Raw genomic sequence first — 12,804 nt, 5'->3', positions numbered from 1 at the left:
CTTATGTAGAGAGTAATAAAATTTCTATGCTTGTAGATCATGAAAAGAATTCTTTAGGTGCTGGTTATATTGTTGAATTCATTCATGATGCTACTGAAAATTATTATTAGGGAGGAACATATGCTTGTAGGAATTGCAATAATATCAAGTTTCCTCTCTATGTGCTCAAAGTTTTGAAGTTATGCTTGTTTTACCTCCCTATGCAAGTTGATTCTTGTTCCCACAAGTTGTTTGCTCACAAAATCCCTATGCATAGGAAGTATGTTAGACTTAAATGTGCTAGTCATATTCTTCATGATGCTCTTTTTATGTTACAATTCTTATCTTTTATGTGAGCATCATTGAAATCATCATGCCTAGCTAGGGGCGTTAAACGATAGCGCTTGTTGGGAGGCAACCCTATTTTATTTTTGTTCCTTGATTTTTGCTCCTGTTTAGTAATAAATAACTCATCTAGCCTCCATTTATATGTGGTTTTATTGTTTTAATTAGTATTTGTGCCAAGTAGAACATTTGGGAAGACTTGGGGAAAGTCTTGTTGATCATGCTGTAAAAAACAGAAACTTTAGCGCTCACGAGAATTGCTACCATGTTTATTTGGAAAGTGATATTTAGTTAATTCTTTTTTAATATGATTAATAGATAAATTCCTCAGGTCCAGCAAATTTTTTTGAGAATTTTATGAGTTCCAGAAGTATACGTTTGATCCAGGTTACTACAGACTGTTCGGTTTTAGACAGATTCTGTTTTTCATGTGTTGTTTACTTATTTTGATGAATCTATGGCTAGTAAAATAGTTTATAAACCATAGAGAAGTTGGAATACAGTAGGTTTAACACCAATATAAATAAATAATGAGTTCATTACAGTACCTTGAAGTGGTGATTTATTTTCTTATACTAACGGAGCTTACGAGTTTTCTGTTAAGTTTTGTGTTGTGAAGTTTTCAAGTTTTGGGTAAGGATTCGATGGACTATGGAATAAGGAGTGGCAAGAGCCTAATCTTGGGGATTCCCAAGGCACCCCAAGGTAATATTCAAGGATAGCCAAGATCCTAAGCTTGGGGATGCCCCGGAAGGCATCCCCTCTTTCGTCTTCGTTCATCGGTAACTTTACTTGGAGCTATATTTTTATTCACCACATGATATGTGTTTTTCTTGGAGCATCATCTTATTTTTTGCTTGCTGTTATTTAGAACAATGTTTTGCATATTTTATTCTAATAAAAGTGGCATTGATAGTCTTTACTATGCCTATGTTACAAGTATACATGTTGCTGTTTGAAAACAGAAAGTTTACCGCTGTTGCAATAATTCTCTAGAAAATTCAGAATGTGATAAAATGTTGAAACCTTTTGAATATTAAGCTCTGATAAATTTACTACAGTGGGAATTTTATTTCATAATTTTTGGATTTAGTTAAGTATGGATGTTGCTGTATTCTTTACAGACTGTCCTGTTTAGGCAGATTGCTGTTATGTTTGCATTGTTTGCATATGTTTGCTTCTTTAATGATTCTATTTGAGGATAGGACTATTAAATATGCAGAGGCATTTAGTATGCAATGTTGAATAATAATTTTAGTGATTTGCTACAGTAGAGTATGATAAGGTTTTTGCAATGGTTTATACTAACTTATCTCATGAGTCCTTGTTGAGTTTTGTGTGGATGAAGCTTTTGAGATTTAGGGAGACCGTGATATGAGAGGAATTAAGGAGACACAAAAGCTCAAGCTTGGGGATGCCCAAGGCATCCCAAGATAATATTTCAAGAAGTCTCAAGCATCTAAGCTTGGGGATGCCCCGGTTGGCATCCCACCTTTCTTCTTCAACAACTATCGGTTAGTTTCGGTTGATCCTAAGTTTTTGCTTCTTCACATGATGTTTACCATTCTTAGAATTTCATTCTATTTTGCTTTGCTTGCTTCTTGAATAAAATACCAAGATCTAAAATTCTTAAATGTTAGAGAGTCTTCACATAGTTGCATAATTATTCGACTACTCATTGATCTTCACTTATAACTTCTGGAGTAGTTTGTCATTTGCTCTAGTGCTTCACTTATATCTTTTAGAGCATGGTGGTAGTTTTATTTTGAATAAATAGATGAACTCTCATGCTTAACTTAGATTATTTTTAAAGTCTTAATAGCCTGGTAATTTTCTTAAAATCCTAATATGCTAGGTATTCAAGAATAATCAAACTTTCTTATGAGTGTGTTGAATACTAAGAGAAGTTTGATGCTTGATGATTGTTTTGAGATATGGAGATAATAATATCAAAGTCGTGCTAGTTGAGTAGTTGTGAATTTGAGAAATGCTTGTGCTGAAGTTTGCAAGTCCCGTAGCATGCACGTATGGTAAACGTTGTGTAACAAATTTGAAACATGAGGTGTTATTTGATTGTCCTCCTTATGAGTGGCGTTCGGGGACGAGCAATGGTCTTTCCTACCATTCTATCCCCCTAGGAGCATGCGCGTAGTGCCGAGGTTTTTGATGACTTGTAGATTTTTGCAATAAGTATGTGAGTTCTTTATGACAAATGTTGAGTGCATGGATTATACACACTCTCACCCTTCCATCCTTGCTAGCCTCTTCGGTACCGTGCATTGCCCTTTCTCACATTGAGAGTTGGCGCAAACTTCATCGGTGCATCCAAACCCCGTGATATGATACGCTCTGTCACACATAAACCTCCTTATATCTTCCTCAAAATAGCCACCATACCTACCTATTATGGCATTTCCATAGCCATTCCGAGATATATTACCATGCAACTTTTCATCGTTCTGTTCATCATGACACATTCATCATTGTCATATTGCTTAGCATGATCATGTAGTTGACATAGTATTTGTGGCAAAGCCACCATTCATAATTCTTTCATACATGTCACTCTTGATTCATTGCATATCCCGGTACACCGCATGAGGCATTCATATAGAGTCATCTTTGTTCTAGTATCAAGTTGTAATTATTGAGTTGTAAATAAATAGAAGTGTGATGATCATAATTATTAGAGCATTGTCCCAAGTGAGGAATAAAAAAAAGGAAGGCCATAAAAAAAGTGAAGGCCCAAAAAAAAAGAGAGAAAGGCCATAAAAAGGCCCAAAAATTGAGAGAAAAAGAGAGAAGGGAGAATGTTACTATCCTTTTACCACACTTGTGCTTCAAAGTAGCACCATGATCTTCATAGTAGAGAGTCTCTCATCTTATCACTTTCATATACTAGTGGGAATTTTTCATTATAGAACTTGGCTTGTATATTCCAACAATGGGCCTCCTCAAGTGCCCTAGGTCTTCGTGAGCAAGCAAGTTGGATGCACACCCACTTAGTCTCTTTTGTTGAGCTTTCATAAATTTATAGCTCTAGTGCATCCGTTGCATGGCAATCCCTACTCCTTGCATTAACATCAATCGGTGGGCATCTCCATAGCCCATTTATTAGCCTCGTTGATGTGGGACTTTCTCCTTTTTGTCTTCTCCACATAACCCCCCTCATCATATGAAACAATTGCTTGGCTTGTCATCGGGGTTGTGCATGATTAGAGCATTCTTGTGTGACGAAAATGAAACATGACTAAACTATATGATTTTGTAGGGATGAACTTTCTTTGGCCATGTTATTTTGAGAAGACATAATTGCTTAGTTAGTATGCTTGAAGTTTTATCATTTTTATGTCAATATGAACTTTTGTCTTGAATCTTTTGGATCTGAATATTCATACCACATTAAGAAGAATTACATTGAAATTATGCCAACTAGCACGGAATGGAAGCAACTGGAGAAGTTATTTTTGGAAGGAAATCTACCGGAAAAGCTCGGAGTGCACGTTAAGAAAGAAGGGAGGTGCCAACGAGGGTGGGGCGCGCGCCCACCCACCTAGGGTGCGCCCCCTGCCTCGTGCCCCCCCCCTTCGGTCCACCGACGTACTTCTTTCACCCATATATACCTACGTACCCTAAAACTTCTAGAATAGACAATAGATCGGGAGTTCCGCCGCCAGAAGCCTTCGTAGCCACCGAAAACCAATCTAGACCCGTTTCGGCACCCTGCCAGAGGGGAATCCTTCTCCGGTGGCCATCTTCATCATCCCGGTGCTCTCCATGACGAGGAGGGAGTAGTTCTCCCTCGGGGCTGAGGGTATGTACCAGTAGCTATGTGTTTGATCTCTCTCTCTCTCTCTCATGTTCTTGAGATGATACGATCTTGATGTATCGTGAGCTTTGCTATTATAGTTGGATCCTATGATGTTTTCTTCCCCCTCTACTCTCTTGTAATGAATTGAGTTTTCCCCTTGAAGTAATCTTATCGGATTGAGTCTTTAAAGATTTGAGAACACTTGATGTATGTCTTGCCGTCGATATCTGTGGTGACAATGGGATAACACGTGATTCACTTGATGTATGTTTTGGTGATCAACTTGCGGGTTCCGCCCATGAACCTATGCATAGGGGTTGGCACACGTTTCCGTCGTGATTCTCCGGTAGAAACTTTGGGGCACTCCTTGAGGTTCTATGTGTTGCTTGAATAGATGAATCTGAGATTGTGTGATGCATATCGTATAATCATACCCATGGATACTTGAGGTGACATTGGAGTATCTAGGTGACATTAGGGTTTTGGTTGATTTGTGTCTTAAGGTGTTATTCTAGTACGATCTCTAGGGCTGTTTGTTACACTTATAGGAATAGCCCAATGGATTGATTGGAAAGAATAACTTTGAGGTGGTTTCGTACCCTACCATAATCTCTTCGTTCGTTCTCCGCTATTAGTGACTTTGGAGTGACTCTTTGTTGCATGTTGAGGGATAGTTATGTGATCCAATTATGTTAGTATTGTTGAGGGAACTTGCACTAGCGAAAGTATGAGCCCTAGGCCTTGTTTCAACGCATTGCAATACCGTTTACGCTCTCTTTTATCATTCATTACCTTGCTGTTTTTATAATTTCAGATTACAAATACCTTTATCTACCATCCATATACCACTTGTATCACCATATCTTCGCCGAACTAGTGCACCTATACAATTTACCATTGTATTGGGTGTGTTGGGGACACAAGAGACTCTTTGTTATTTGGTTGAAGGGTTGCTTGAGAGAGACCATCTTCATCCTACGCCTCCTACGGATTGATAAACCTTAGGTCATCCACTTGAGGGAAATTTGCTACTGTCCTACAAACCTCTGCACTTGGAGGCCCAACAACGTCTACACGAAGAAGGTTGTGTAGTAGACATCACCAGGCAGTAGTGGTAGACGAGGACGTGGTGGCGCACACACATCTGGGCGACATCGACCTTGGGACAAGACCCAGCACAAGCGCGGGTGTACTTGAGGTCGAACCCGACCACCTTGTACTTCTCCATGGCAAGCAACAACTCCATGATGTGGATGGAGTGCTCCACCCAGACCGGGTCGTTGGTGTACACCACCGAGAGGTCCATGAACCTTTTGTGGGTGTCCACCATGGCAAGCATGGTGAACTGCTGCTCGTCATCGGCAGCCGCTCGGAGCGCCATTGGAGCCGCACAGGATACCCTCTAAGAATTTCTCGTGGAGGGTGTGCTTCTTGCAATGGTAGGGCGCGATCGAAAGGTTGACGAGACAGAAGGGTTAAATGGCTGTTGTAATAAATGGCAGCCGGCCGGCCTGTAATCGTCACGTCTTATCACGACGTTCATAGCGGAGGATTCCAATGCACGCTTGAAAACATTGCCCCGTACGTGTGGGCTCAAAGAGGTGCCAAATGTATCGTCAGTGAGCCTATTCCCACGCTACCGCGCTGTTTACCGCACAAGTTTCCCGCCCGGCTTCTTTGGCCACGCGTCGGCTAGAAGAGGGACAAATCGTGGGCGTTTATTGACAAAAAGCTTTGTGAAAACAAAGTGTGTGGAATGACTTCGATCATAAGTTTACCCGTGGGTGATGGGGTCAAAGTTACACAGAAGGGTGATGATGGACACTCGAGTGCGATAAGTAATTATGCGCTCTACAGTGCACACGATGGAAGAAACCAACTGTGTGCAATAATGCCGAAGATCGCAGTCGAGTTAGCTATACAGATCGTGTGATGTGAGATCGACAAGGTAAACTGATTCGAGAATGGTTAATAAAATCTAAGACCATAGCATATTAAGGTCAAAATAGTGTTAGCAATATACAAGTCTCATATGATGCCATTTCAACGATTGTACCACAAAAGCTCGAAATGTTACAAGGTTCAAATACCAGAGTTATATGGCTCAAATTCGAAGATTACAAGGTTCAAATTGATATTAGAAATGAAATTCAGCTCATCATCTACAAACGCTCGCGCTGATCCGCTGAACATGGATATCAGAGAGGTTCAAACTAATATCACCGCTTCTAAGTCTGGTTTCGAAACCTCACAATTTTTGCAAAGGGGCCAGCCACTGAGAAGTCATGTATGGGGTTGACACGATGACTTTCAATTACTCTGTCATCTGAAGTTCCAAAATGAAATTCAGCATTTTTGGAGCCTACCCCATTTTGCCGCAAGCACCTGCGCTGATCAACAAACCATTCATTTTTGTGAAATAAATGTAGGGCAAGCCTCATTTCCTTTAACACCCTTGCTCTAAGAACAAAGAAGCTGGCGAATATAATCTCCGGTAAGGTCCCTCGGTAGGAGTTCAAAGTAATTTCTAAGAGATGCAGATCTAGGCATTCGACGTGATTGTTATATCATATGACATTATCCGCCACTGGGCCTAACCTTATCTGCAAAAGAAGAAACGTGTTAGTGCCAACATGCAGTTTTGAACATTACTACAGGCCTATTTGGTTTGCAGGATTTGTAAAATGCACTAACATGCCATCTTCGATCTGACATGATTAACATGGTCATTTGATTACATTCTAGAAAAATATAGCCTTCTTCACAAGAGGTTGGAGTGGATGAAAAGTTCCCTAAGAAAACTTGAACTCCCTTATGGTTAACATTAGCAAGAAAGGAACATCACCTCGATATATAGCTTCTCTAGGCACGAAAAGCATCTCAAGAAACTGACAGCTTGCTCCAGGTTGGGGCCGATAGATTCTAGTGCCAAGACCTTCACTGTGCGCAATTTCAGGGTCAAGCTTGTCAGAATCATTTTCTGAATGACAGAGGAACAAACTCTTCAAAATTAGAAATAATGTTAATTTGTAGAAGGAGAGGTAGAAGGCGGCTGTTGTACCTGAACAGGTGTGGATCCAATAACAAGTTCGGAGTATTTGTGAGACGAGTATCCCACCACTATCACTTTCGGTGCAGAAATGACATTGATTCTTCTTGGACCATTTTGATCCACTACAAGTAATCTCTCAAGTGCAGGTGTGTCCTCAATGACCATACAGTGGTACACATCTTGTGATGTCTTCCTGCCGCACCAGCAACACACATAAATAGTCCGGAGAGTCATGGAGGTGATGTTGAAGGTACTCAACCCATTGATCACCTGAAGACGAAGGTACTCGAGTGCAGTACAGCCACGAAGCAGGCGCTCCATGTCACCGTTTGAGAGGCAGACGGAGACTAGCTCGAGGTGCTTCAGTCGTGGTAGAATAAGAGTGGGCGCGTCATTAAGGGGGGGATGGCAGTTCCTGAACTTGGCGATGCGCAGCGTGGGTGCGAGGCGGAGTGCGGATGTTGGCAGCGACCGCATATGCCCATCATCAAAAGTGAGCTCCTCAAGCTGATCTAGGGCGGGGGATCAAAACCAGTCATCAAGCTTGGCTCGGTCCTTGCCGTTGGAATGGAACTTGCCCATTCTAAGGCCTTTGGTTGGGCCACGGTGACTGCCGAGGATCTTGGAGAACACATCTAAGCTTTTGCGATAGCCATGGCAGAGCTCGTGGGTGTCGATGAGGTCGAGAGGGCTGGACTTCCATAGGGGGTGCCACCGCCAGGAAAGGACGGTTATCCGCGCCCCATATCTGATTGGGAGGAGGGAGATGATGACTCTCAACATATCACCGGGGAGGCTACTGATGAAGTCTAGGCCTGCTAGAGTCGCTTGCGGTTCTAGCTCGCCCCGCCTCCGCTTGTTGGCAGCCCCATTCTCCACCTCTGGAGTCTCCTTGTCAGCGGCGCTTTCTGATAGAAATGGGAGTACAGGGAATATTTAGTTAAAACAGGGCAATAGGAAAGTGTATTGGTAACTAGAAGTTATTAGGTAGGAATACAGTAAGAAAAGGGAATAAGAATTGGTTGCTTAAATACTACAGAATTCATTTGACATTGATGGGTAAGTCAACATGCAGATAGTTGAAAAGAAAACTTACTTCGAACAAAGTTTGGACAGATGATTTTGTCGGGGAAGTTAGCATATATCTCCTGACCAGGCCCTTTAATGTGCAGTGCAATTTTAGTGCCAGCTTTCAGTACATAAAACTTTGCAATTTCTTTCCAAAAGCCAGTGCCAAAATAGGGGTCACCACGTTCATCAAGTCTTACAGTAGCAACGATTGTAAACCCATGGTTTGTGTGCAGTATGACATCTGTGGAGCCTTCATCTATGTAAAGGGAAAGTTGTGCACTACATAATCTATTGCTTAGCAAGGGATGTTCTGCAGAAAATGGTAGGATTGTTAAAGAAAATATGGTCACATGCAAATACGGGCCCAAATGAAAGAACTATACAGCAGTTGAAATCGAAAGACAAAAATCTATAATTAAACAGATAGGGTAAACATGATGTCATGAAAATATCAGAGTAATCGAAAGAACAATACATCATTAATTTGCCTAATCTAGAAAGAAGAGGGGGGAAAATCCCCTTTGACGTATATGGTGCATGTGGCACCTTTTATCCAAATGTAGCAATATTTAGAATATGTTCAGGAAAGTAGGCCATGACAACCGATTTAGATTGAGATTGAACATACCGCGCGCGTCCTCAAGTTATCTGGTACGGTGTGATGGAATCTCTGGCGGAGGTCGCAAAGTCCTGAAGTGTCGGCGCACTGTACATTATATGAATGAAAGAAAACCCTCAAATCAGCTCGAATAAAAATGAATTCACGGTGATTTACGCCGGGTGATTAAAGGAGGGAGATGAACTGGGATAAGAGATGAGATAATATCTCGTTAAATTATTTACCTTGTCGTCCATGAGAAAGAACCCCAAGTACGGCAGATTCCCCAACCGAGCAGAGTTGGGTCGACCGCGAGCAGCCATGAGAAAGTCGATGGCGATAGGCGACGACAAGCGGAAGTGGCGAAATGCGGTGGGCTTTGCTGGCTGCCTGGCAGTAGTGGCATGCGTCGAGCTAAGTGTTTACCGCCGCGATAGGCGGTGCCATGGCATAGACACGAAGGAGCTTGTGCGGGTGTGAACGGGGAACGTACCGGAGGGGCCGAAGGGGTGGAGGGCGGGGTGAGGGTTTTTGTGACGTGGGGATGGTGATGGTTTTCTTTTTTGTTTTTTCAATTGGGTGGTGAGGGTTTTCTGTGCCACAAAGAATTTTGGGGGCGACGGTTTGCTAGGGCGAACCGTGCGTGATTAATACAAGAGGCAAAATGAAAGTCATTCCACACGGTTCCAATTTTGGGAACCGTGTGAGATTGAGGTACTACCTCCGTCCTGGTTTATTGGTCCCCCTTTGTAATTTTGACCAAATATTTGACATACTCAGACATAGATAATAAGCGTACACGTACATAAGCATAGTTCAACCATAAGTAGTACATAGTTCAACCTCATTAAGCATACTCAAGCGTACATAGTTCGATCCATCCCACATCTCAGCTCACATGCGGCCGACACGATCCTGAAGCTTCTCCAAGTACTCGGTGTACCCGCTGTGCACCACCCTGCGAGAATACTTCTGCTTGAAGGAGCCAACGGCCCATCCTCTTGCATGCATCAGAACACTTAGATACGCGTCATGAAGATTCTGGTTGCAAAATGGGCATCCATAGCCATCGTTCCAGGTCTTAATACGCCTGTTATGCATTCCCTTATAAAGCTCCCTCAGGATTTGCCTATTGTACCTCCTTTGGACATCTTCATCCTCGCTGTCCACATCGTCAGACAACACCTATACAAATGGTAAAACAAATTTGGCATCAAATCAATGATTACATGCCGTGATGTAGGATTAGGAATTTATGGCTATTTATTTATGCATATCCAGAGATTATGGTTCGATTTTTAAGCAGAGTCGTCTATGTACAGACCAATCTTGAAGAAAATAATGGCACAAACATATGTAGGTCATTCAAAATCAATTGTCAAGCCCTGGCTAGGAATTATTAGACCAAACACTAACCCTAGTCGGATTACTAGCAGAAATCATTTGCACAGATGAAACAACTAATTACTTATCACCTGTACCATTCAAACAATCAATACACTACACGGATCTAATGAAACTTACTCAGATTTCATGGATTCGGAGAACATAACCATAGGATTTATATTCCAAAAAGGAGGAGGCAGGAGTAACCAGAGAAACCCTATGTTCTATTTGACACATAAATGGGTATAGATGACTAACTAGCTGCCCGTCGTCATCAGAGTGGTCGCCGGAGTCATCGCCGGAGTGGTCATCGGAGTCGTCGCCGGAGTGGTCATCGGAGTCGTCGCCGGAGTGGTCATCAGAGTCGGTGTGGAACTCCGCCTCCGGCTGTGGAAGCTCGACGGCGTCGACGATGTAAGGGTGCAGTGATAACTCACCAGCTATGACGACAACCTCTGTCTCCATCTCCACGCCGTGCTCCGGTGCTTTAGCAGCCCCAGCGTCGCCAGTCCCTCCGATGCGGCGCTTCGGCGGCATCCTCATACACTGACGGCTTTGAGGACTGAGAGCAGCGTTGAGGATGCAAGCGGAGAGAGAGGATTGTGTGTGCAGCAAGGATGGGGGGTGCGGCCGCTCGGGCGCACCATTAATATGGAGTAGTGGGAGTTGTGGGAGAGAGGCGAGCAGTGGTCAAACCGATGGCTCGCCTCCCGGTGAGCCTGCGCACCGGACTGCTGGCATGCCTACCAAAGTTTCACACAGCTACTCGCACACCTCCCGATGACACTGAGCAGCGAGCACGCCTTCGTCAATTCATACACCTACACACACGCCTCCCCGTCTGCCTGCGTGGTGGACGCATCCCGTTAACTCACGCCTGCTGGCACGGCACACGGGTCGCACGGCGGCACGTATGTTGTTTTTCTATTTGGATGATTAATACATCCTCTTTATTGCTTAACCGAAGCATGTCACGTATCCATTGTTGGTCTAACGCTCAGGGTTCGAATAAATAATGCATTTGGGATATTGGTTCCCAATTATTAATAATCTCCCATCTATAATCAGATGAAGATTACATCAAAACTGGTCTCAAATTTGACAAAAAGTACAATGCCACTTTGTATTGGTGTCCATATGACAACACGATAAGTTTCATGAACTTCAAATAAGTTCTAGATATACTAGAATTTAAAAATCAAGATTCTCAATGTTTGAAATTTGTTGCACGGGGAGTAAACATGCACCCAGTGAGACACATGTGTTTTTGCAATCCATTTAGGTGCACTGTCACGTGTGCATGTAGCTCAAATTTGATTTTTGCACATTATACCCATAGAAAATCAATCAATCAATGTACTAAAACGTCTTAATGATCTCTGTGATTTTTTTGAAATTAAAACGTCCCTCCTTTGGTAACATATATGTTCACCGTGGGATAATTAATTTAACATGCATCGTAGTTGCGGTGGATTCGCGGTGTGTGTGTGGGTGTGTGTGGCTGGGGGTGGCGGGTGGCTCGCAGTACACTACGAGTTGTGAGCCACCGTGTAGGTTGGCCATTTTGTTAGGCAGGCCGGTGTCACACCAGAGTCATGAAATCGTTATTTAAAACATTACACAACCCTTTCATACATAAATGTTTTGGCCACATGCAGTCGATGGTTGTCCTACACGACACTCGATACTCGCATGTGACACTTTCTGTGGGCCCGCGAGGTCATCGTCCATCACTTTGACGAACAACCGACAGTGAGGTTAATTTGACCAGCAAGGTAGAATCTTTTTTGTTTTTGTTATGGTGGTATATAGTACGCATCAAAGAGGTGGAAGGGGACTAGCATATGTACTATATGTACGCATCCGTGAACAAGTACACCTCACCCAGTGTCGGGACTTTTTGGTTTGTGAGGCACCTGCCACATCAACATTGTGAAATTGGCTATTCAAACATCATACAACACCTTTTTGGGCCACATGCATATCCTAGCTAGGACACTCACGTGTGGCGCTTACATCTGTGGGCCCACGAGGCCATCATCGATGCATGCATGCATCACTTTGACCTAGATCGGGAGAGGTTAATTTATTTCACCATCGATGAGGATTCTTTTGGGTTGTACATATATTATGGCAGGAGCATATAGTATGTAGTGAAGAGGGGGGAAGGGGACCATCATATGTAATACACTTGATGAACCTCGCTCTGTGTGTGTCGGTGCGGAACGACACCTATGGGATCACAAGAATCCCTACTACGGTTGGCGGGGGGCGGGGTCGTGAGAAGAGCGGATCTAATAGGTAGCACACGGTTCGTTTATCCAGGTTCGGGCCGCAAGGATGCGTAAAACCCTACTCCTGCTTTGGTGGATTGGATATCTGTGTTCTTGAGCTAGCTATGGGGCGTGAGGAGCTCCAAAAAGCCGAATCCCTCTCCTGGTCGCCTCGGGCCTCCTTTTATAGGAAAAAGGGGTGGCCACAGTGGCACACAGGAGGTGGAAAGGGAACAGTGATGCGAGGTTATCCCTCGCATTACATGACAAGGCGCATTTAATGTGTCTT

This window comes from Triticum aestivum, chromosome 1A (genome assembly GCF_018294505.1).
Source record: "Triticum aestivum cultivar Chinese Spring chromosome 1A, IWGSC CS RefSeq v2.1, whole genome shotgun sequence".
NCBI classification, from domain to species: Eukaryota; Viridiplantae; Streptophyta; class Magnoliopsida; order Poales; family Poaceae; genus Triticum; species Triticum aestivum.
Note: the sequence above shows the minus strand (reverse complement) of the source record.